Below are 21,660 nucleotides of genomic sequence, written 5' to 3' on the forward strand. Positions count from 1 at the left end.
GATTCATATTTTTTGCATTGTGAATAGATCATCACTTGAACATAAGAAATCATATGACAATATCTATATATGTTGCTGCTATGAAAATAATTATGATGCCTTCATGTCCGTATTTTATTTTTATCGACACCTCTACCTCTAAACATGGGGACATATTTATCGTTATCGGCTTCCGCTTGAGGACAAGCGAGGTCTAAGCTTGGGGGAGTTGATACGTCCATTTTGCATCATGCTTTTATATTGATATTTATTGCATTATGGGATGTTACTACACATTATGTCACAATACTTATGGCTATTCTCTCTTATTTTACAAGGTTTTACATAAGGAGGGAGAATGTCGGCAGCTGGAATTCTGGGCTGGAAAAGGAGCAAATATTAGAGACCTATTCTACGCAACTCCAAAAGTCATGAAACTCCACGGGAGTGATATTCAGAATATATAAAAAATATTGAGTGGAAGAAGTTCACCAGAGGGGGCCCCACCTGGCCACGAGGGTGGGGGGCGCGCCCTACCCCCCTGGGCGCGCCCCCCTGCCTCGTGGGCCCCCTGTTGGCCCTCCGATGCCCATCTTCTGCTATATGAGGTCTTTCGTCGAGGAAAAATTGATAAGCAACCTTTCGGGACGAGACTCCGCCGCCACGAGGCGGAACCAATCTAGGGCTCCGCAGAGCTGTTCTGCCGGGGACACTTCCCTCCGGGAGGGGGAAATCATCGCCATCGTCATCACCAACACTCCTCTCATCGGGAGAGGGCAATCTCCATCAACATCTTCACCAGCACCATCTCCTCTCAAAACCCCAGTTCATCTCTTGTAACCAATTCTTGTCTCCAAGTCCGGGATTGGTACTAGCAGGTTGCTAGTAGTGTTGATTACTCCTTGTAGTTGATGCTAATTGGTTTATTTGGTGGAAGATCATATGTTCAGATCCTATATGCATATTAATACCCCTCTAATTATGAACATGAATATGCTTTGTGAGTAGTTACGTTTGTTCCTGAGGACATGGGAGAAGTCTTGCTATTAGTAGTCATGTGAATTTGGTATTCGTTCGATATTTTGATGAGATGTATGTTGTCTAGCCTCTAGTGGTGTTATGTGAACGTCGACTACATAACACTTCACCATTGTTTGGGCCTAGAGGAAGGCATTGGGAAGTAATAAGTAGATGATGGGTTGCTAGAGTGACAGAAGCTTAAACCCTAGTTTATGCGTTGCTTCGTAAGGGGCTGATTTGGATCCATATGTTTCATGCTATGGTTAGGTTTACCTTAATACTTTTGTCGTAGTTGCGGATGCTTGCAATAGAGGTTAATCATAAGTGGGATGCTTGTTCAAGTAAGAACAGCACCCAAGCACCGGTCCACCCACATATCAAATTATCAAAGTACCGAACGCGAATCATATGAATGTGATGAAAACTAGCTTGACGATATTCCCATGTGTCCTCGGGAGCGCTTTTCCTTATATAAGAGTTTGTCCAGGCTTGTCCTCTGCTACAAAAAGGGTTGGGCCATCTTGCTACAGTTTATTTACTTTTGTTACTTGTTGCTCGTTACAATTTATCTTATCACAAAACTACCTGTTACCACTTATTTTAGTACTAGCAGAGAATACCTTGCTGAAAACCGCTTATCATTTCCTTCTGCTCCTCGTTTGGTTCGACACTCTTACTTATCGAATGGACTACGATAGATCCCCTATACTTGTGGGTCATCACATATATACTTAGGCAGAACACTTTTATCTTGAAATTTAGTGAGAGATCATCTTATAATGCTACCGTCAATCAAAGCAAGATAAGATGCATAAAAGATAAACATCACATGCAATCAATATAAGTGATATGATATGGCCATCATCATCTTGTGCTTGTGATCTCCATCTCCGAAGCACCGTCATGATCACCATCGTCACCGGTGCGACACCTTGATCTCCATCGTAGCATCGTTGTCGTCTTGATAGAGGCAAAGGTGTCCCGTCTTTCGATGAGATGGTGGCTATCATTTTGGAGGAAGTCGACTTTGACGATCCGACTACGAACGTGCGAGGACGTCGCGCCTTAGCAATCGCTAAACCAACTCCGAGAGGTTATTGACCACGCCGGAGCACGATCAACCTGACCACGAAGGTCTGTTTCCTGTAGGCAAACGAAGAACAAGCAAGAAACTAAGATCGCAATCTAGATATTGCGAATATAAGAGGAAAGCTTTATTGATCAAGGTGGGGTTCTGTGACGCCATGGTCTGGTCATTGAACACAAACGAAGTACGCGAAGTTGCAGCTATGGCGAACTTTTAATCTAAACAAAACCCAAAGTCTAAACGGTGCCCTAAGGGCTGTATATATAGAGGAAGAGGGGGGAATTTCGTGGCCCTTGGGGAAGGGGTCCGAAACCAACCCTATCTCTTGTTTCCCCACACATACGGACTCTAAAAACAGCCTATACTTATGTATTTCGAAATTACATGGGCCTGGCCCAATAATAAGGTGACGCAGCACCTAGAATAGCCTCTGGACGAAGTTTATGAAGTGGCATCTTGTATATTTCGTCCAAGGCTTCATGCACTCATTATGGTGGCTTCAATGTCTTGAAATCATCACTTGTAACTCCGTTCTTGTTCCCCTTGCGCATGCCATCAACTCCATGCTTGTTCTTGCTCCAATGTTCATCCCTCTTATCCATGCCAGGCCCTTCATTTGTAAGCAAAACAAATGTATCCAATTTAGGCAGCATCATATTCTCATGAACATTAGAATCATTACCAAGAAACGAAAATACCTGATAATTTAATTGGCGTGCGCAAGCTCTAGTAATTGGTCCTGTATATGTAGTATTAGGGGTTGTGGGTGTAACAATGGTATTGATGTCCTCATCATCCTCCCCTTCTTGAAATGAAGTCGTCCTCGACGGAAGCTCATCTTCCTCACCCAAATAAGGCTTCAAATCTACAATGTTAAAAGTGGGACTAACCCCAAAATCTGCAGGCAGCTCAAGTTTATATGCATTATCATTTATTTTCTCTAACACCTTAAAAGGACCATCAGCACGTGGCATTAGCTTTGATTTGCGCAAATTAGGAAACCTATCCTTACACAAATGTAACCAAACAAGATATCCAGGTGCAAAGACAACATGTTTTCTACCCTTATCTCCAGCAAGTTTATATTTAGCATTCATACGCTCAATGTTGTCCTTAGTTAACTCATGCATTTTTAAGATCAATTCAGCACGTTGTTTAGCATCAAAATTAACCTTCTCCGAAGATGGAAGAGGCAACAAATCAATGGGTGCACGAGGTAGGAAACCATACACAATTTCAAAAGGGCACATCTTAGTAGTAGAATGCAACGAATGATTATAAGCAAATTCAATATGAGGCAAGCATTCTTCCCACATTTTCTTATTATTCTTCAAAACAGCCCTAAGCATAGTAGACAATGTTCCATTGACTACTTCAGTTTGACTATCAGTTTGGGGGTGACAAGTAGTACTAAAAAGCAGTTTAGTCCCCAACTTAGCCCATAAACATCTCCAAAAGTGGCTAAGAAATTTAGTATCACGATCTGAAACAATAGTATTTGGCACACCATGCAAGCGAATAATTTCACGAAAGAACAAATCAGCAACATTAACAGCATCATCGCTTTTATGACATGGTATAAAGTGTGCCATTTTCGAGAATCTATCCACGACAACAAATATGCTATCCCTCCCCTTCTTTGTTCGAGGTAAACCTAAAACAAAGTCCATAGATATATCCTCCCAAGGAACACTAGGTACAGGCAAAGGCATATATAAACCATGAGGATTGAGTCGTGACTTAGCTTTTTGACATGTAGTGCAGCGAGTAACAAAACGCTCAACATCCCGTCTCATCTTTGGCCAAAAGAAATGTGTAGCAAGTACGTCCTCCGTCTTCTTCACGCCAAAGTGTCCCATTAATCCTCCTCCATGCGCCTCCTGCAACAACAAAAGACGAACAGAGCTAGCAGGAATGCATAGCTTGTTAGCATGGAACACAAAGCCATCATTAATAACGAACTTATTCCATGTTCTTCCTTCTTTACAATTCTGCATTACATCTTTAAAATCAGCATCATGCACATATTGATCTTTGATGGTCTCCAAACCAAATATTTTGAAGTCAAGTTGTGAAAGCATAGTATAGCGACGAGACAAAGCATCAGCAATAACATTTTCTTTACCCTTCTTGTGTTTAATGACATAAGGGAAAGTCTCAATGAATTCAACCCATTTAGCATGTCTACAATTCAGTTTAGCTTGACTTTTAATATGTTTCAAAGATTCATGATCAGAATGTATAGCAAATTCTTTGGGCCATAAATAATGTTGCCATGTCTCTAAAGTCCGAACAAGAGCATATAATTCTTTATCATAAGTAGAATAGTTCAGACTAGGCCCACTCAATTTTTCAGAAAAGTATGCAACAGGTTTGCAATCTTGTAATAACACACCTCCTAATCCAATTCCACTAGCATCACATTCAAGCTCAAAAGTCTTATTAAAGTCAGGAAGTTGAAGTAAAGGAGCATGTGTCAACTTATCTTTCAATACCGTGAAGGCTTCTTCCTGTGCGGTACCCCAAACAAAAGGCACATCCTTCTTTGTAAGCTCATTGAGAGGTGCAGCAATGGTGCTAAAATCTCTCACAAAACGCCTATAGAAACCAGCGAGTCCAAGAAAACTCCTCACTTGTGTGACCGTTTTGGGCTGCGGCCAACTCTCAATAGATTCAATCTTGGCTTTATCAACTTCAATTCCCTATGGAGTAACAACATAGCCAAGAAAAGATACTCGGTCAGTGCAAAAGGTGCACTTCCCAAGGTTACCAAACAAACGTGCATCACGTAGAGCATTAAAAACAGCACGTAAATGTTCCAAATGTTCTTCCAAAGATTTGTTATAAATTAGTATATCATCAAAATAGACTACCACAAATCGTCCAATGAAAGCACGTAAAACTTCGTTCATTAGTCTCATGAAAGTACTAGGTGCATTATTTAACCCAAAAGGCATGACTAACCACTCATATAAACCAAACTTAGTTTTAAATGCTGTTTTCCATTCATCTCCCAATTTCATACGAATTTGATGGTATCCACTACGCAAATCAACTTTGGAGAATATTGTAGAGCCACTCAATTCATCAAGCATATCATCTAGCCTAGGAATAGGATGACGATAACGAATAGTAATATTATTAATGCCTCTACAATCAACACACATACGTGATGTACCATCCTTTTTAGGCACTAGTATAATAGGAATAGCACAAGGACTAAGAGATTCGCATATATAACCTTTGTCGAGCAGCTCCTGTACTTGACGCATAATCTCCTTCGTCTCCTCTGGATTGGTACGGTATGGTGCACGGTTGGGTAGCGATGCACTGGGAATTAAGTCAATTTGATGCTCAATCCCTCGAATAGGTGGTAATCCCGGTGGGACATCTTGTGGGAAGACGTCAGCAAACTCCTGCAAAATGTTAGTGATAGCAGGAGGCAAAGAGGAAGGCACGTCCTCGAATGAAAATAATGCCTCTTTGCACACAAAAGCATAGCAAACAGATTTGCTAGAATCTAGCTCATCAATATCAGATTTGGTAGCAAGTAAACATGCACTTTTCAATTTAATTTCTGAGGCAACAGTAGATGGTTTATTATTAGGCTTCATTTGTTGCTCAAATTCTTTTGCCACAATCTGATTTTCACTCTTATTTTTCTCCTATTTTGCTTTATTAGCTCTATTAATATCATCTTTCAAAATGGAATCAGGAGTCATAGGAAGCAAAGTAATATTTTTATCCTTTTGAACAAGAGTATACTGATTGTTTCTACCATGGTGTACAGAATTTTTATCAAATTGCCATGGTCTACCAAGTAATAAGGAACATGCTTGCATAGGTACCACATCACAATCAACATAATCAGCATATGTAGAGATACTAAAATGCACACGAACAGTACGTGTTACCTTAACCTTGCCGCTGTTGTTGAACCATTAGATGTAGTAAGGATGTGGATGTGGTCTTGTGGTGAGAGATAGCTTCTCCACCATCTCCATGCTAGCCAAGTTGTTGCAGCTCCCTCCATCTATGATGACGCGAATAGAATGTTCCTTCACAACTCCCTTTGTATGGAACAAATTATGCCTCTGATTTTGCTCAGCTTGTGTAACCTGCACACTCAAAACACATTGAGCAACTAAACATTCATACCTGTCAGCATCTTCAGCAGCCATGTATTGCGTCTCATGATAAGAATCATCTCCACCGTGTTCTTCATGTGTAATAAGAGCCAAAGTCTCCTCATCATAGTCACTAGCGGACTCATACCCACCATCCTCAGTAACAATCATCACACGCTTAGATGGGCATTCTCTCGCATAATGACCTCCACCCTTGCAACGTCGACAAATAATATCATGTGTTTGCCCTATTGATGCCATGGATGAAGAAGAGCTCTTTGCAGGCCCAGAAGGTGTGCTCTTGGCAGATAGTGGTGATTGTGCCTGCTTTATTGTATCACGGTTGGAGGTGGCAGCCGGCGGAGGTGCCGGTGTAGCAGAACGTGTGGAAGTAGATGATGCACGTGGTGTCCATGATGAAGGTCGACCTGCAGAAAAGTTAGTCCGCGCCAATGCCTGTCGGTCCTGCACTTCACGTTCAGCTTTACAAGCAAGATGGAATAAACGAGTGATATTATTATAATCCTTATAGTCTAGAATGGTCTAAATCTCTCTATTTAATCCACCCAGAAAACGTGCAAGCATAGCTTCATTCTCCTCAACAATACCACATCTAATCAAGCCAGTTTGTAATTCCTGATAATATTCTTCTACGAATTTTTTCCTTGTCTTAAGCGCTGTAATTTTTGAAGTAATTCACGTTGATAATATGGTGGAACCCAACGAGTACGCATAGCAGTTTTCAAAGCAGCCCAAGTAGCTGGAACAGGATATAATCGACAATGTTCAGACCACCAAACACATGCAAAGCTAGTGAAAGCACAAACAACAGCAGGAACACGTCTCTCCTCAGGATATTGTAAACATGTAAATTGTTGTTCAGTTTCTAACTCCCAAGTAAGATATATATCAGGAACATATCTACCCTCAAATGGTGGAATATTCAATTTTAGTTTAGGGAGATGGTCATGATCTCGTACCTGAGGGGGAGCCCTAACATTGCCATTATTTGCATGTGGACGACCTGGTGGTTGTGGTGCTGGTGGTTGCACGTAGTTTTGATGTTGATCAACCTCATCCTCGTAATCTCCCACATAATCATCCTCCTCCACATCAGCGGCAGGAGCCACAGAAGTATCAACAGCAGCACCAGCAGCTTGGCCAGGCTGAAGAGGGACACGGCTCGCTCGGCGGAGGGCTGTTTCGCGATGTGGAGGTAGTCGTCGTTGTTGTTGTAGAGGTGCGTTAGGTGCAGCTGGTGGTGGTGGTGGAAGACGCTCGAGCAATTCATTAAACTTGTTATCGAGCTTTGTTTCGAACGCCTTCTCAATGCCATCTATCTTCTCCATGGCCTCTTCAAATCTATTTAGCACATCTTCCACCTGTCCACTCATCATTTGCTGAAACTTATCATGTAACTCTTTGTTTGTCATGTTCTCCCAGTCTGTCTCGTCGGCTTGTGATCCTGCCATGGTTAGCAGCAATAGAAACACACAAGAATATGATCCTACAAACTACTAGGAAGTGGTGGTGGTGGTGTGGTGGACAGTCACAAATCCGTCAAGCAAATCTCAAATTCTTACCAGTTCTTACCCAGCAGCAGGCGTTGATCGGCAACCGTTGTAGTCAAAACTCTCAAAGCTTGGATAGAGCGATTGCCAGGGAGAGTCAAACGCACGACGTAGATGTATGTGGAGCTAGGAAGGCTTATAATATGGTAGCAAAAAGGGCCAGCAATAATCAATTTAGAGATGCAAAGTTGAATAAACGCTCAACAACGGTACTGTGCTGGTCCTAGGCTAGACCGTACTAGAGACGCGAGCCTAGAACACTAACAAAATCACGGCGCTGCACGTAAACAAGGGAGGAGCACACTCTGAATTTTTTTTCTTTTTTTTCACTTTTTTTCCTCTTTTTTTTGCTCCGCAACAATTTTTTTTCGAAAAAGTCTACAAATGTCCTAAAAACTGCCTAGCCAGAATTTTCCAGACTTAGTTTTTTTTTAAACTGGAACTATTTTTCTTCTGCGGGTAGCACGGAAGTTGGGGAGTCCTTCTCTGTCACGACTCGGAGTATGGCGTGATCTGGAAATCCAAAACAGAGTAACAAAATACTGGACTCGGAATAGGACTGGTGGCGGAGATGAATCTGGTGGAACTCGGACCGGTGGCGGTGATGAATCTGGTGGAACTCGGACTGGTGGCGGATATATGTTGCAGGTGGACTCGGACTGGCGTGATGGCGGCGGATATGTGGTGGCGTATATGGCAGCGGTGATGAAGTTGGTGCGGTGGTGGTATATGGCAGGAGCGATGATGATGATCCGGTGGTGATGTATGGCAGCGGCGACGTGACAACCTGTGAACAGAACTCGAAACTCTAAAGGACTAGACACTAAGACCAGCAACTTGACACGACGATGCAACCGCAAATTCAACAAAGCAAATACAGAAAAGATTATGCAAAGGCTCAGATTGGTTCGGATGGGATGAACTAACCCTAATTTTTTTTGGCTTTTTCATGGACTATAGGTATGAAGAACAGACTCGATCTAAACTACGAAAAACTGTAAAATCTCACCGAGCAACCTGGAAATCTGATACCACTTGATAGAGGCAAAGGTGTCCCGTCTTTCGATGAGATGGTGGCTATCGTTTTGGAGGAAGTCAACTTTGACGATCCGACTACGAACGTGCGAGGACGTCGCGCCTTAGCAATCGCTAAACCAACTCCGAGAGGTTATTGACCACGCCGGAGCACGATCAACCTGACCACGAAGGTCTATTTCCTGCAGGCAAATGAAGAACAAGCAAGAAACTAAGATTGCAATCTGGATATTGCGAATATAAGAGGAAAGCTTTATTAATCAAGGTGGGGTTCTGTGACGCCTTGGTCTGGTCGTTGAACACAAACGAAGTACGCGAAGTTGCAGCTATGGCGAACTTTTAATCTAAACAAAACCCAAAGTCTAAACGGTGCCCTAAGGGCTGTATATATGGAGGAAGAGGGGGGAATTTCGTGGCCCTTGGGGAAGGGGTCCGAAACCAACCCTATCTCTTGTTTCCCCACACATACGGACTCTAAAAACAGCCTATACTTATGTATTTCGAAATTACATGGGCCTGGCCCAATAATAAGGTGAAGCAGCCCCTAGAATAGCCTATGGACGAAGTTTATGAAGTGGCATCTTGTATATTTCGTCCAAGGCTTCATGCACTCATTATGGTGGCTTCAATATCCTGAAATCATCACTTGTAACTCCGTTCTTGTTCCCCTTGCGCATGCCATCAACTCCATGCTTGTTCTTGCTCCAATGTTCATCCCTCTTATCCATGCCAGGCCCTTCATTTGTAAGCAAAACAAATGTATCCAATTTAGGCAGCATCATATTCTCATGAACATTAGAATCATTACCAAGAAACGAAAATACCTGATAATTTAATTGGCGTGCGCGAGCTCTAGTAATTGGTCCAATATATGTAGTATTAGGGGCTGTGGGTGTAACAATGGTATTGATGTCCTCATCACGTCTCGCCAATCTTATGCTTCTACGACTATCGCTACCGCTTAGTGATAAAGTAAAGCATTACAGGGCGATTGCATTTGCATACAATAAAGCGACAACCATATGGCTCCTGCCAGTTGCCGATAACTCGGTTACAAAAACATGATCATATCATACAATAAAATTTAGCATCATGCCTTGACCATATCACATCACAACATGCCCTGCAAAAACAAGTTAGACGTCCTCTACTTTGTTGTTGCAAGTTTTACGTGGCTGCTACGGGCTGAGCAAGAACCGTTCTTACCTACGCATAAAAACCACAACGATAGTTTGTCAAGTTGGTGCTGTTTTTTAACCTTTGGAAGGACCGGGCGTAGCCACACTTGATTCAACTAAAGTTGGAGAAACTGATACTCGCCAGCCACCTGTGTGCAAATCACGTCGGTAGAACCAGTCTCGCGTAAGCATACGCGTAATGTCGGTCCAGGCCGCTTCATCCAACAATACCGCCGAACCAAATTATGACATGCTAGTAAGCAGTATGACTTATATCACCCACAACTCACTTGTGTTCTACTCGTGCATATGCCATCTACGCATAAAACCAGGCTCGGATGCCACTGTTGTGTAACGTAGTAATTTTAAAAAAAATCCTACGCACACGCAAGATCATGGTGATGCATAGCAACGAGAGGGGAGCGTGTTGTCTACGTACCCTCGTAGACTGAAAGCGGAACCGTTAGCACAACGCGGTTGATGTGGTCGTACGTCTTCACGATCCGACCGATCAATTACTGAACGTACGACACCTCCGAGTTCAGCACACGTTTAGCCCGATGACGTCCCTCGAACTCTGATCTAGCCGAGTGTTGAGGGAGAGTTTCGTCAGCACGACGGCGTGGTGACGATGATGATGTTTTACCGGCGCAGGGCTTCGCCTAAGCACCGCTACAGTATTATCGAGGTGGACTATGGTGGAGGGGGCACCGCACACGGCTAAAAGATCAAATCAATTATTGTGTCTCTAGGGTGCCCCCTGCCCCCGTATATAAAGGAGCAAGGGGGGAGGTGTGGCCGGCCAGGAGGAGGCGCGCCAGGAGGAGTCCTACCTCCCACCGGGAGTAGGACTCCCTCCCTTCCTTGTTGGATTAGGAGAAGGGGAAAAGAGGAGGGAGAGAGGAAGGAAAGGGGGGGGGGCGCCCCCCTCTCCTTGTCCTATTCGGACTAGAGGGGGAGGGGCGTGCGGCCCTGCCCTAGCCGCCTCTCCTCTTCTCCACTAAGGCCCATTATGGCCCATTAAGCCCCCGGGGGGTTCCGGTAACCGCTCGGTACTCCGGTAAAATCCCGATTTCACACGAAACACTTCCCACATCCAAATATAGGCTTCCAATATATTAATCTTCATGTCTCGACCATTTCGAGACTCCTCGTCATGTCCGTGATCACATCCGGGACTTCGAACAACCTTCGGTACATCAAAACTCATAAACTCATAATATAACCGTCATCGAAACTTTAAGCGTGCGGACCCTATGGGTTCGAGAACTATCTAGACATGACCGAGACACGTCTCCGGTCAATAACCAATAGCGGAACCTGGATGCTCATATTGGCTCCCACATATTCTATGAAGATCTTTATCGGTTAGACCGCGTAACAACATACGTTGTTCCCTTCGTCATCGGTATGTGAAAGGATCGAGAAGAGGTGTCTAGAGGGGGGGTGATTAGACACTAAGTGCCAAAAGTTGCAGTTTTTAATATTCTTAAGTTTAAGTGGAGTTTAGGCACAAGTTTAACAAACACACTACATATCAAGCAAGCATGCAATGAGTATAGGAGCAGCGGAAAGTAAAGCATGCAACTTGCAAGAATGTAAAGGGAAGGGTTTGGAGTATTCAAACGCAATTGGAGACACGGATGTTTTTGTCATGGTTCCGATAGGTGGTGCTATCGTACATCCACGTTGATGGAGACTTCAACCCACGGAGGGTAACGGTTGCGCGAGTCCACGGAGGGCTCCACCCACGAAAGGTCCACGAAGAAGCAACCTTGTCTATTCCATCACGGCCGTCGTCCACGAAGGACTTGCCTCACTAGCGGTAGATCTTCACGAAGTAGGCGATCTCCTTGCCCTTACAAACTCCTTGGTTCAACTCCACAATCTTGTCGGAGGCTCCCAAGTGACACCTAGCCAATCTAGGAGACACCACTCTCCAAGAAGTAACAAATGGTGTGTTGATGATGAACTCCTTGCTCTTGTGCTTCAAATGATAGTCTCCCCAACACTCAACTCTCTCTCACAGGATTTGGATTTGGTGGAAAGAAGATTTGAGTGGAAAGCAACTTGGGGAAGGCTAGAGATCAAGATTCATATGGTTGGAATGGAATATCTTGAGCTCAACACAAGTGTAGGTGGTTCTCTCTCAGAAAATGTGTATTGGAAGTGTAGATGTGTTCTGATGGCTTTCTCCACGAATGAAGAGTGGGTGGAGGGGTATATATAGCCTCCACACAAAATCTAACCGTTACACACAATTTGCCAAACTCGGTGGGACTGAATGGTTAAACTCGGTCGGACCGATTCATCAAACCTAGTGACCGTTAGGATTTTCGGTGGGACTGAGATGCAACTCGGTAGGACCGATATGATTAGGGTTAGGGCATAACATAATCTCGGTGTGACCGATTACACAAACTCGGTGGGACTGATTTTGGTAATAAGCTAACCAGAGAGTTGGTCAGGCAAACTCGGTGAGACCGATTACACAAACTCGGTGGGACCGATTTTGGTAATAAGCTAACCAGAGGGTTTGCATTGTAATCTCGGTAGTACCGATTGCTCAAACTCGGTGAGACCGATTTTGGTAATGGACATACACAGAGAGATTACAATCCCATCTCGGTGAGACCGAGATCCCTATCGGTGAAACCGATTTGCTAGGGTTTGTGGCAGTGGCTATGACATCTGAAACTCGGTGGCGCCGGATAGATAGAATCAGTGGGGCCGAGTTTGACTTTTGGTTTAGGTCATATATGGATGTGGGAAAGTAGTTGAGGGTTTTGGAGCATATCACTAAGCACTTTGAGCAAGCAAGCCATTAAGCAACACCTCATCCCTTCTTGATAGTATTGGCTTTTCCTATAGACTCAATGTGATCTTGGATCACTAAAATAGAAAAAGTAGAGTCTTGAGCTTGAAGCTTGAGTCAATCCTTTGTCCTTAGCATCTTGAAGGGGTTCCACATCCTCTAGTCCATGCCACTCCATTGTTGAACTTATCTGAAACATACTAGGTAAAAGTGTTAGTCCAACAAGAGATATGTTGACATTAATTACCAAAACCACCCAGGGAGCACTTGTGCTTTCAGTATGTTACTTGCCCGAGATTCGATCGTCGGTATCTCAATACCTAGTTCAATCTCGTTACCGGCAAGTCTCTTTACTCATTCCGTAATACATCATCCCGCAACTAACTCATTAGTTGCAATACTTGCAAGGCTTAAGTGATGTGCATTACCGAGTGGGCCCAGAGATACCTCTCCGACGATCGGAGTGACAAATCCTAATATTGAAATACGCCAACCCAACAAGTACCTTCGGAGACACCTGTAGAGCACCTTTATAATCACCCAGTTACGTTGTAACGTTTGGTAGCACACAAAGTGTTCCTCTGGTAAACGGGAGTTGCATAATCTCATAGTCATAGGAACATGTATAAGTCATGAAGAAAGCAACGGCAATATACTAAACGATCGAGTGTTAAGCTAACGGAATGGGTCAAGTCAATCACATCATTCCGTTAATCAAATGACAACTCATGTCAATGGCTAAGAAACATAACTATCTTTGATCAACGAGCTAGTCAAGTAGAGGCTTACTAGTGACACTCTGTTTGTCTATGTATTCACACAAGTATTATGTTTCCGGTTAATACAATTCTAGCATGAATAATAAACATTTATCATGATATAAGGAAATAAACAATAACTTTATTATTGCCTTTAGGGCATATTTCCCTCAGCGAGATATCATGTTGGCTTCATCACAAAAAAAACCCCAGGTAAATCAGAAACTATCAATGAGCTAGTGTGGGTCATGAAGCCTCGTTCTAGAGATGGTGATGATATGAAGGTGCTATAAGTCGAAGTCATCCGGTCACCAGATATGATAAATTTTTTTCTATGAAATGAGATAAGATATGTGCACATTAGACGAATAGCTACTGGTGCAAGTCCCTTTTGAAATCAGATTTCTCACTAAAATGGTATCATAGAATCGTATCTCGGAAGCGCTCAAGACAGTCCTTCATTTATATTGGGCAAAAACATTCATGTAAGCAGTAAGCTACTTTCAATGTTTTTTTTTCTAACTAGTTTTCTATTTAATGTGATTTTTTTAATTTGATGTATGCTTTGTTCATATATTTCCACTTTTTCTATTGCTATTCTATTCTAACTTTTTGTATATATTGGATTTATGCAACTGTAACGTCTTTTTTCATTCTTTGTGTACTTAATCCTTAAATTGATGTCGTAGGCAACTACCATGTGTAAGCAATGCGACACTGAAGATTGGTATGCTAGAATTCAAAATGACCTTGATGGTTTTGATCTGAACGAGTCACAAAATGTAGCAGCTATAAGTTGCATCTTAGCGGCCAATTGTTGTCACAAAGAGTCTGTGAGGCTAATCTAGGTTCGCCTGGCACATGTAAAACTAGAAGTTGTCGTGATTCTAGGCGCAATTTTAAAGAACAAACATGATGTCATTGCTTGTGCCCCCAGTAACACTGCTGTGAAAAATGGCTTCTCATCGTGTTGTCTTATCTCAAAAGAATGACTATTCTCTTGGTGATATTGTATTGTTTGGTAGGCGAAATATGGCACCCATTGAAGGAAATTTGTTGCAAATAATAAATACAACGTGGTGAAGTGCACCGGGGTGGGGGAGGCAAATGCCCCCCCCCCCCCATAATAGTGTTAACATTATGTTGTGCAAATTATTATTTTTATAATTTATTTAGGTATGTAGATGTATTGGGCCTTTGTTTGACATGAGCCCCAGCCTACCACACATTTTGCCATGTCCCGAGGTTGTTTCTCGCACCATTATTTGAAGAGACCCATTCTGAGATGTTATCAAACTCTTCAAAGTGGCCAGATGCATGTGCGAACTATATGAAGGTTTTGCGGGGTGGAAACTATACAATCTCCATGCATGTAAAGAAGGATTTGAAGTATGAACCAAAGGGACAATATCTTGGTCATTGATAAGGCAGTCCGATAGACGACCGGCGACTATCATCATTAGTGAGGCATGTCTTTGTATAAGATCATATGAATATCATCTTATCTGATACTGAATATTGTTAAACACAAATAGTTTCTCATATATCTTAATATAATTGCTAGGCTGCTAAAATTGTTGGACCTGGAGGAAGTCTATATGAGAGATTGTGCGACATGGATTATATCAAACGCATGCTAAGGACGCAATACATGATGCACACGTCTATTAGTGAATTTCCAAACTTCGAATTCTACGACGGTTCAATTACCAATGGAGAATATGTTATTCATAAAGAATATACCAAGGATTATCTCCATGGCAAATATTATGGTCCATATTCATTTATTGATATTGAGGGCCATGAAGAGCGTAGAGATGCTAATTTTGTTAATACAGGTTGAAGCTACTATAGCAATCAATAGGTATATCTAAAGATTAAGTTGTCAAGTAGCATGTTAAAAAAAGTAGTTTCTGTTCTTCAGCAATTGATCAGACTAATCATGTGTTTCTTTGGTCCAAAATTATCACAGCATGCGTCAAGGAGGAAAAACAAATGCCGGTGTCTTATATCCATATAAGGCCCAAGTGAATGTTCTAGGAGAAAGACTAAGGAAATTTAAGCAGGACAAGTTTTTCCATGTTGTAGTAAATACTTTTGATGCATCTCAAGGTGATGAGAGAGATATAGTATTAATTTCAATGGTTAGGTGCAATCTTAATGGGGATATAAGCTTTCTAGATGGTGGAAAAGGAGCTAATGTGGCATTGACAAGAGCAAGATATGTTGTTCTTTGGTGACATTCAAGTTCGGCATATCGTATCTACCAAACTTTTTATTTCAAATAACTCTATGTTGTAGACATTGCCTATGGATCCTTGGAAATGGGAAGACTTTTGAAAATGATCATTCGATATGGACATCCGCCACTGGCGGATCTAGGATTTGACAATGTGGGGCCAACAATGAACAACATTACAATGGCTAGAAAAATATATATACTACACTACAGCAAAATTAGTATGATGGACAAACATTGCACTAGTAAAATCGAATTTGTAATTTTTGTATGGGGGCTGTGGCCCCCATGATGACCCCACCCCTAGATCCTCCAATGTCATCCGTAGTCAATTATTCAAAACGATGTGAATCTTTCTTTAAGGCTAGTTGTGATGACATAGATAAGGTAATGTTGTGCAGTAGATTTAGGGGTTTAAATACCATAGTTTTATAGTTCATGGGTTTAAGTGGACCTGTTCCTATTTTAAGGACTCCTCCCGTGTCGCCCCTACGCGGCGATCGGGGGGAACCCTAGCGCCGCCGCATCCTCGTCCCTTCCCCGACCTCTCCTCCTCGCCGCCGCTGGGCAAAGCCCGGTCGGCGTCGGCAGCGGCGGGATCTCTTCTCCCACGACTCGCTGAATCTGGCGGGGCGGATCGCAGCGGTTGTTGGCGGCGCGCTGGAGGCGGGGCGCGCTGGAGGCGGGGCGCGCTGGCGCGGGCTTGGGGGTGACGACAGGGCTCACGCTCGCGGTTTTCCCCCGGTGTGTGTGGGAGTCTGCTCGGGCGCTCGGCGGCGGCCCTCGGCAAGCGGTGGCGGGCGCTGGGCTCTCGGCGGCGCTCCGGCGTATGTAGGCGGCGGTGGTCCTTGTGCGCGGTCGGCGGCTCCATCTCTAACCCGGATGACGCGGGGGATGGTGGCGGCCCGGCGTGGCCGGCGATCTGGATGCGGTGGTGCCGGCGGCTCGCTGATCTGCCGGTGCTCCAGGGTTCTGCCTGATGGTGCTGGTGGTGACGGCGGCCCGTGCACAAGAGTTGGATCCCTTCGAACTGATCTGGGTGAAAACTTGCCTTCGGCGTCTGCTAAGGCCGGCGGTGGCGGCGCTATTGCGCCGTTCCCTTCTTGAAGGCATCGCCGTGGAGAAGTTCAAGGCCACTCTCTGCTACCTCCGGAGGAAACCCTATATCGGATGATCGAATGACGGTGGCGCTCTGGTGTCGTTCCTCCCTTGGGGGCGTCATTCTTGGAGGTACACACGTGATCGAGGGACCAGAGGACGGATTCTTTGGTGGAGCGGTGTTTCATCCTACACACTGATGGCGACGGATCTTGACGGCGTGGCGCGATGCAGATTCGGAGTTCGCTGTGGGAGGATGGACTCACGCAGAAGGACGACGATGTCGGGCGTCATGGTGGTGTCGATGGCAGAAAGACCTGGCACGGTACATGCAACAGTACAACTCTGAAGATGGATTGGTGGCAGGTGGCTGCGACGGCCTCATACCCGGCAGGCGTCCTGGTTGAGGAGTGCGCCGGACTGGTAGGTGTCCCATACCCGGTAGGCGTCCTGGTTGGGACCTCAGGTCTTAGATGTTTACGTTTGGCTGCGATGTCTGTTTGGTATTAGGCTCAGACTATCTGCGCCCCTTCATTAATTGGATAGGTGTAGCGACAATTGTTGCTTAGACGGTGGCTTTAATCTTGCTGTTGTATGGCTTTATAAGGTCTTGTGAGAATAATTAATAAAATGACCGTACGCATCGCCCAGATGCAGAGGCTGGGGGTCATCCTCCTTTTCTAAAAAAAAAAATCCTATTTCAGATTTTATGGTCTCCAATCAGATTTTTGTGTTGTATTTTACTTCGATGTACACCTTCAGCTTTACTATGTATGGCAGTTTGAGTTATTTGTGGGATGAAGAAGGAGAAGGTTTCAATTAGGGTCCTAGTTCAACCAGATCTGCCTTTTTCAGCTAAGCCGATTCCAATGATCGGACGGACAATACTTGCTTAAATCTAGCACCTTGTTGCCTTACCTTTTCTTCCAACCGTTCCCAGATCGTCTCACACCTTTTGTCACGGGCACACACGCTCTAGTTCTCTTTCCAGTATTTTCTTAAGTGCTAATGGCGCCTTCCACCAGTTCCTTCTTAATCCCTTCCTTTCCTTTTTTATCTGCATTGTCAATTGCACATTCATGCAAATACTGATGCAAAGGAACCAGGAGCCTCTCAAAATGTATTCAGAATAAGCATATTTGTTCATGGTTATCAGATTCGGCCTTTTTCTTCTTTTTACGTAACAAAGATTGTAAGAAATATTTTATTCCACTGCAGGAACATGGTAATGAAGAATCTCAATCAAATTTTCCAAAAAGAGCAAGATGCCTAAATGATGACACCAGATATGAGACTGCTCGGTGTGCTTTAGATGCACAAAGGATTCAGTTTTCGCTGAATGATGACATTTTATTAGCTGTTCAGTCCGCTCAAGTCCAACCAGGTGATCAGTCCGAGTCTTGGTCAGAGCACAATGAGGGCATGGAACTCACAGTGCCAACTTCACTGTTTCCAGAGGCCGCGGCAACTACACCAACAGTTTCAGATGGAGTGCCGGTTATTCAGAAATCGGTGCAAATTCCAATTGATATTTGAGCCATGGTACAAGTCCATTCACCAAGAGGGCATGGAACCCGCAGTACCAGCTTCAGTGTTTCCAGAGGCCGCATCAACTGCACCAACAGTTTCAGATCGAGGGCAATACATAACTCATCGCAAATACCAACTGATGTTCAAACCCCATTACCTATGAACAAGGCTCTCCATGCCCTGAGAGAAAATAACGTTGTAACGATATGCGCTTTTGGACCATCGAGCAGCAGGACCTGTACCAAAGACTCTACTGCAACAAGGATTTCACTGTGCAACACTGGATCAACTGGAGAAAATTCAACGATGAAGTGGGCAGGACAGTTCGTACGAGTTGTCATTCCATTGGTCTTAAGAGTTTCATGATGGAGAAACAATGTGACTGGGATCCTGAGATGATCTGGCAGTTCTTCGCCAGTCTACATAAGTGAGGATAGGAACTCACGGTTTCCTTCTTCCCTTCAACGGCAATGTTCCTCTGCTAAAATTATGTGATCCGACCACGAATTGATTCCCCTCCCTGGTCGCCTATCCGCTCGACGGATCACGCCGGCTGGCCGCCCGGCCGCGCTCCGCCGCAAGACCCTGCCGGTGGGCAGGTTGACTCCGATGAGCCCTCCTCCGCCGTCGCGTCGGACTCCCACTTACATCCTCCTCCTCCTCCTGCTCTTCTTCTCGCTAACCGCGTCGGCTGGTACGAGCAATCGCGCGCGCGCGCGTTCTCGTGATCCCATACGCTTATTCTTCTTTCCTTTGGTGTATTATATGTTGCTGTTATCGATGATATACGTGAGCTTTTTAGTTATGTCGCTGAGTGATTCTTGAATCTTGATGGGTTTTAGTGGATCCTTGATGTGTTCTGCGCTTAGTCGCTGGAATTGTCGTGTAGGTTGTTAGTCTCTCCGGATTTATAGGTTTAATTAAGTTTGCAGGTTAAATCTTTATATTGCTGGAAGGTGATTCATAAATGACCGTGATCTATGTGCATTTTAGGGCCCAATTCCCATCCATGACAAGCGATTGTATGAATTATCAGTTCGTACAGCAAAGGATAGGAAGATGTCATATAAGTTTATATTTTATGGTTAGAAGCATCGTTGTCCTATCCTATGCTTTACTAACGTCGGTTCTTGGCATTTCTGCCGATCACAAGACAGATGAACAAAGTACTTTCTGTGAAATCAATAGCTTTGAGTTTCTTCCTTGTATATGAGCCTTGTGGTTTTACATTGAATGGGTGCTTCTTGGTAAGATAGAGTAGGAGGTTCGTGTTATCTTGGTTGAATGAGGAAATGGGCATGAACCGTTGTGATTTGCACCATGGGCAAACATTGCAAAATTATCTGATGTGCAACTAATGTTGTTTAATTTCTTGCTCCACAGCACAACCAAAAGGGGTATGTGTTTCACCTGGTGGACGGTTCCCTGCTTTCTCATCTGAAGGCAAGCCTCCTGGAAAAGCAGCAAAGGGGCGCAGAGACCTAGCACTATGTAGGATATTCCGCCAGAACACATGTTGTGACGTGACTCAGACATTTCCTGCCCTGCTTTCAGTGCGAAAGCTCTCGTCAACTGGTGAAGGTAGTGGAGAATGCCTTCATTTGTGGGAGTTGCTCGAGTGCTCAGTTTGTGATCCACGAGTTGGTGTCAGGCCTGGACCTCCTGTTATATGTGCATCATTCTGTGACATGGTTTTCGAAGCTTGCTCGGAGGCATACTTCTCCATTGATATGAAAACACAGGTAAACACCCATTGCTGGTGTTTTGTGAGCGTGAGTTATGTCTCGACTGAAACTATCTGGATGTCAAAGCATTACTGTTGTGCAAGTACACGTGCAGTTACCAGATTGAGCTTGATATTTTTCGTAGTCAGATCATAGCTTAGGCAATCATGTCTAATCTATGTCCATTCAGTACATTCTCCCTCCGTTCTATGGAACGGAGGGAGTAGCTATTAATACCGCAGAAATTAGTTTTTCTTGTGTTTGTCGAAATCTGTTGTAGCTAACAAATCTTTTTGTCGGTATGATTTCACAGTTTGATTACTGATATGCTCTCTTACGGTTATCCCAGGCCTTATCTCCTTGTGGTTTAGGTGACATCCTTTGTGGCAAAGCACATAAGTGGGTTTCTAACGGCACAGAGCTATGTCGCCTTGCTGGTTTCTCTGTGCAAGTTTCTGATGCCGGTCTTAGTGAAGTTGACGAAACCTTCTGCTATGGCGGGAAAGCAAGTTTGGATTCCATATCCCATACATGGACGTCTTCAAAAGATCGTCCAGTATTACATGGTATGGCCTCTTGGCATCTTGAAGATTTTCAGATATGGGCAAAAGAAATGCCTGTCGGTGAAAGAATTTCGTGGGCAGTCGGAGGAATGGTTCTTACAGCAGGCCTTATTTTTATCAGGTATTTTGATATTTCCTTCTCTCTCTAAATATTCTAGATTTTTTGGCCAGAAATATATTTTGAAGCGTTTTTTAATATAGCATACCTCTATAAGTGATATGTGGAGTGAAAATTAGATTTATTTGTGCAGTCTTGCATTTTCCTGTCATGGATTGCTAGATTGGTGCTGGGGTTAAACCGGTTCCTGGTTGACATACCACCTTCTCTATGAACCTAAACTTTTCTTCATCTGTGATGTGCAGCAAAAGAGAGGGCTACAGCCGTCGTCGTAAGCAAGCTTCTGTCGCTCAAACTGTAAGAAAAAAATGGAATCGGGAGCTAACCTGCAGCAACTGAAGCGATGCTAGGAAGACATAGGCACCTGTAGCATTACTAATAGATGATTTCTTGGATTTGTATTTTGCCGCTCTGTGGTTATATTCTGATCAACTATGAAAGATTGGTTGTTAGACTGTGTCCTCCCTATCCTGGTGCTTTGGTACAACCACCTTTTCTCAATGTTGTGTGAAAGAAAAGCTGAAGAGGTCTTTGAATTGTTGTCGAGATTCTTTCTTAATGCAGTTTTTTACTTTGGCTCGAGTATCTGTATATACTGTCAGAGTATTCGGAAATGAATTCCGCAGAGGTTATTCCTCAAGCGTCTTTACTGACGCTTAACTATTTTGTGCAAAGTCTGTCCATCTATTATAAGCATAATGTTGACCGTACATTATATAGTCAGTTATTTGTTCCAAATGGACCCTAAATAATTTTTAAGAAACATGATACCTAGTACCAGAGTTGTACACCATGAAGAGTTGCTCATGCAGTGTGTA

The 21,660-nt window shown here is 43.7% G+C and overlaps 1 pseudogene; it reads left to right on the top strand.

Moving 5' to 3' along the window:
• The first annotated feature begins 18,934 nt into the window (after positions 1-18,934).
• On the top strand, positions 18,935-21,424 carry LOC125513670 (annotated as a pseudogene).
• Positions 21,425-21,660: the final 236 nt, after the last annotated feature.

The sequence above is a fragment of the Triticum urartu genome, chromosome 6, assembly GCF_003073215.2.
Source record: "Triticum urartu cultivar G1812 chromosome 6, Tu2.1, whole genome shotgun sequence".
Taxonomy (NCBI): domain Eukaryota; kingdom Viridiplantae; phylum Streptophyta; class Magnoliopsida; order Poales; family Poaceae; genus Triticum; species Triticum urartu.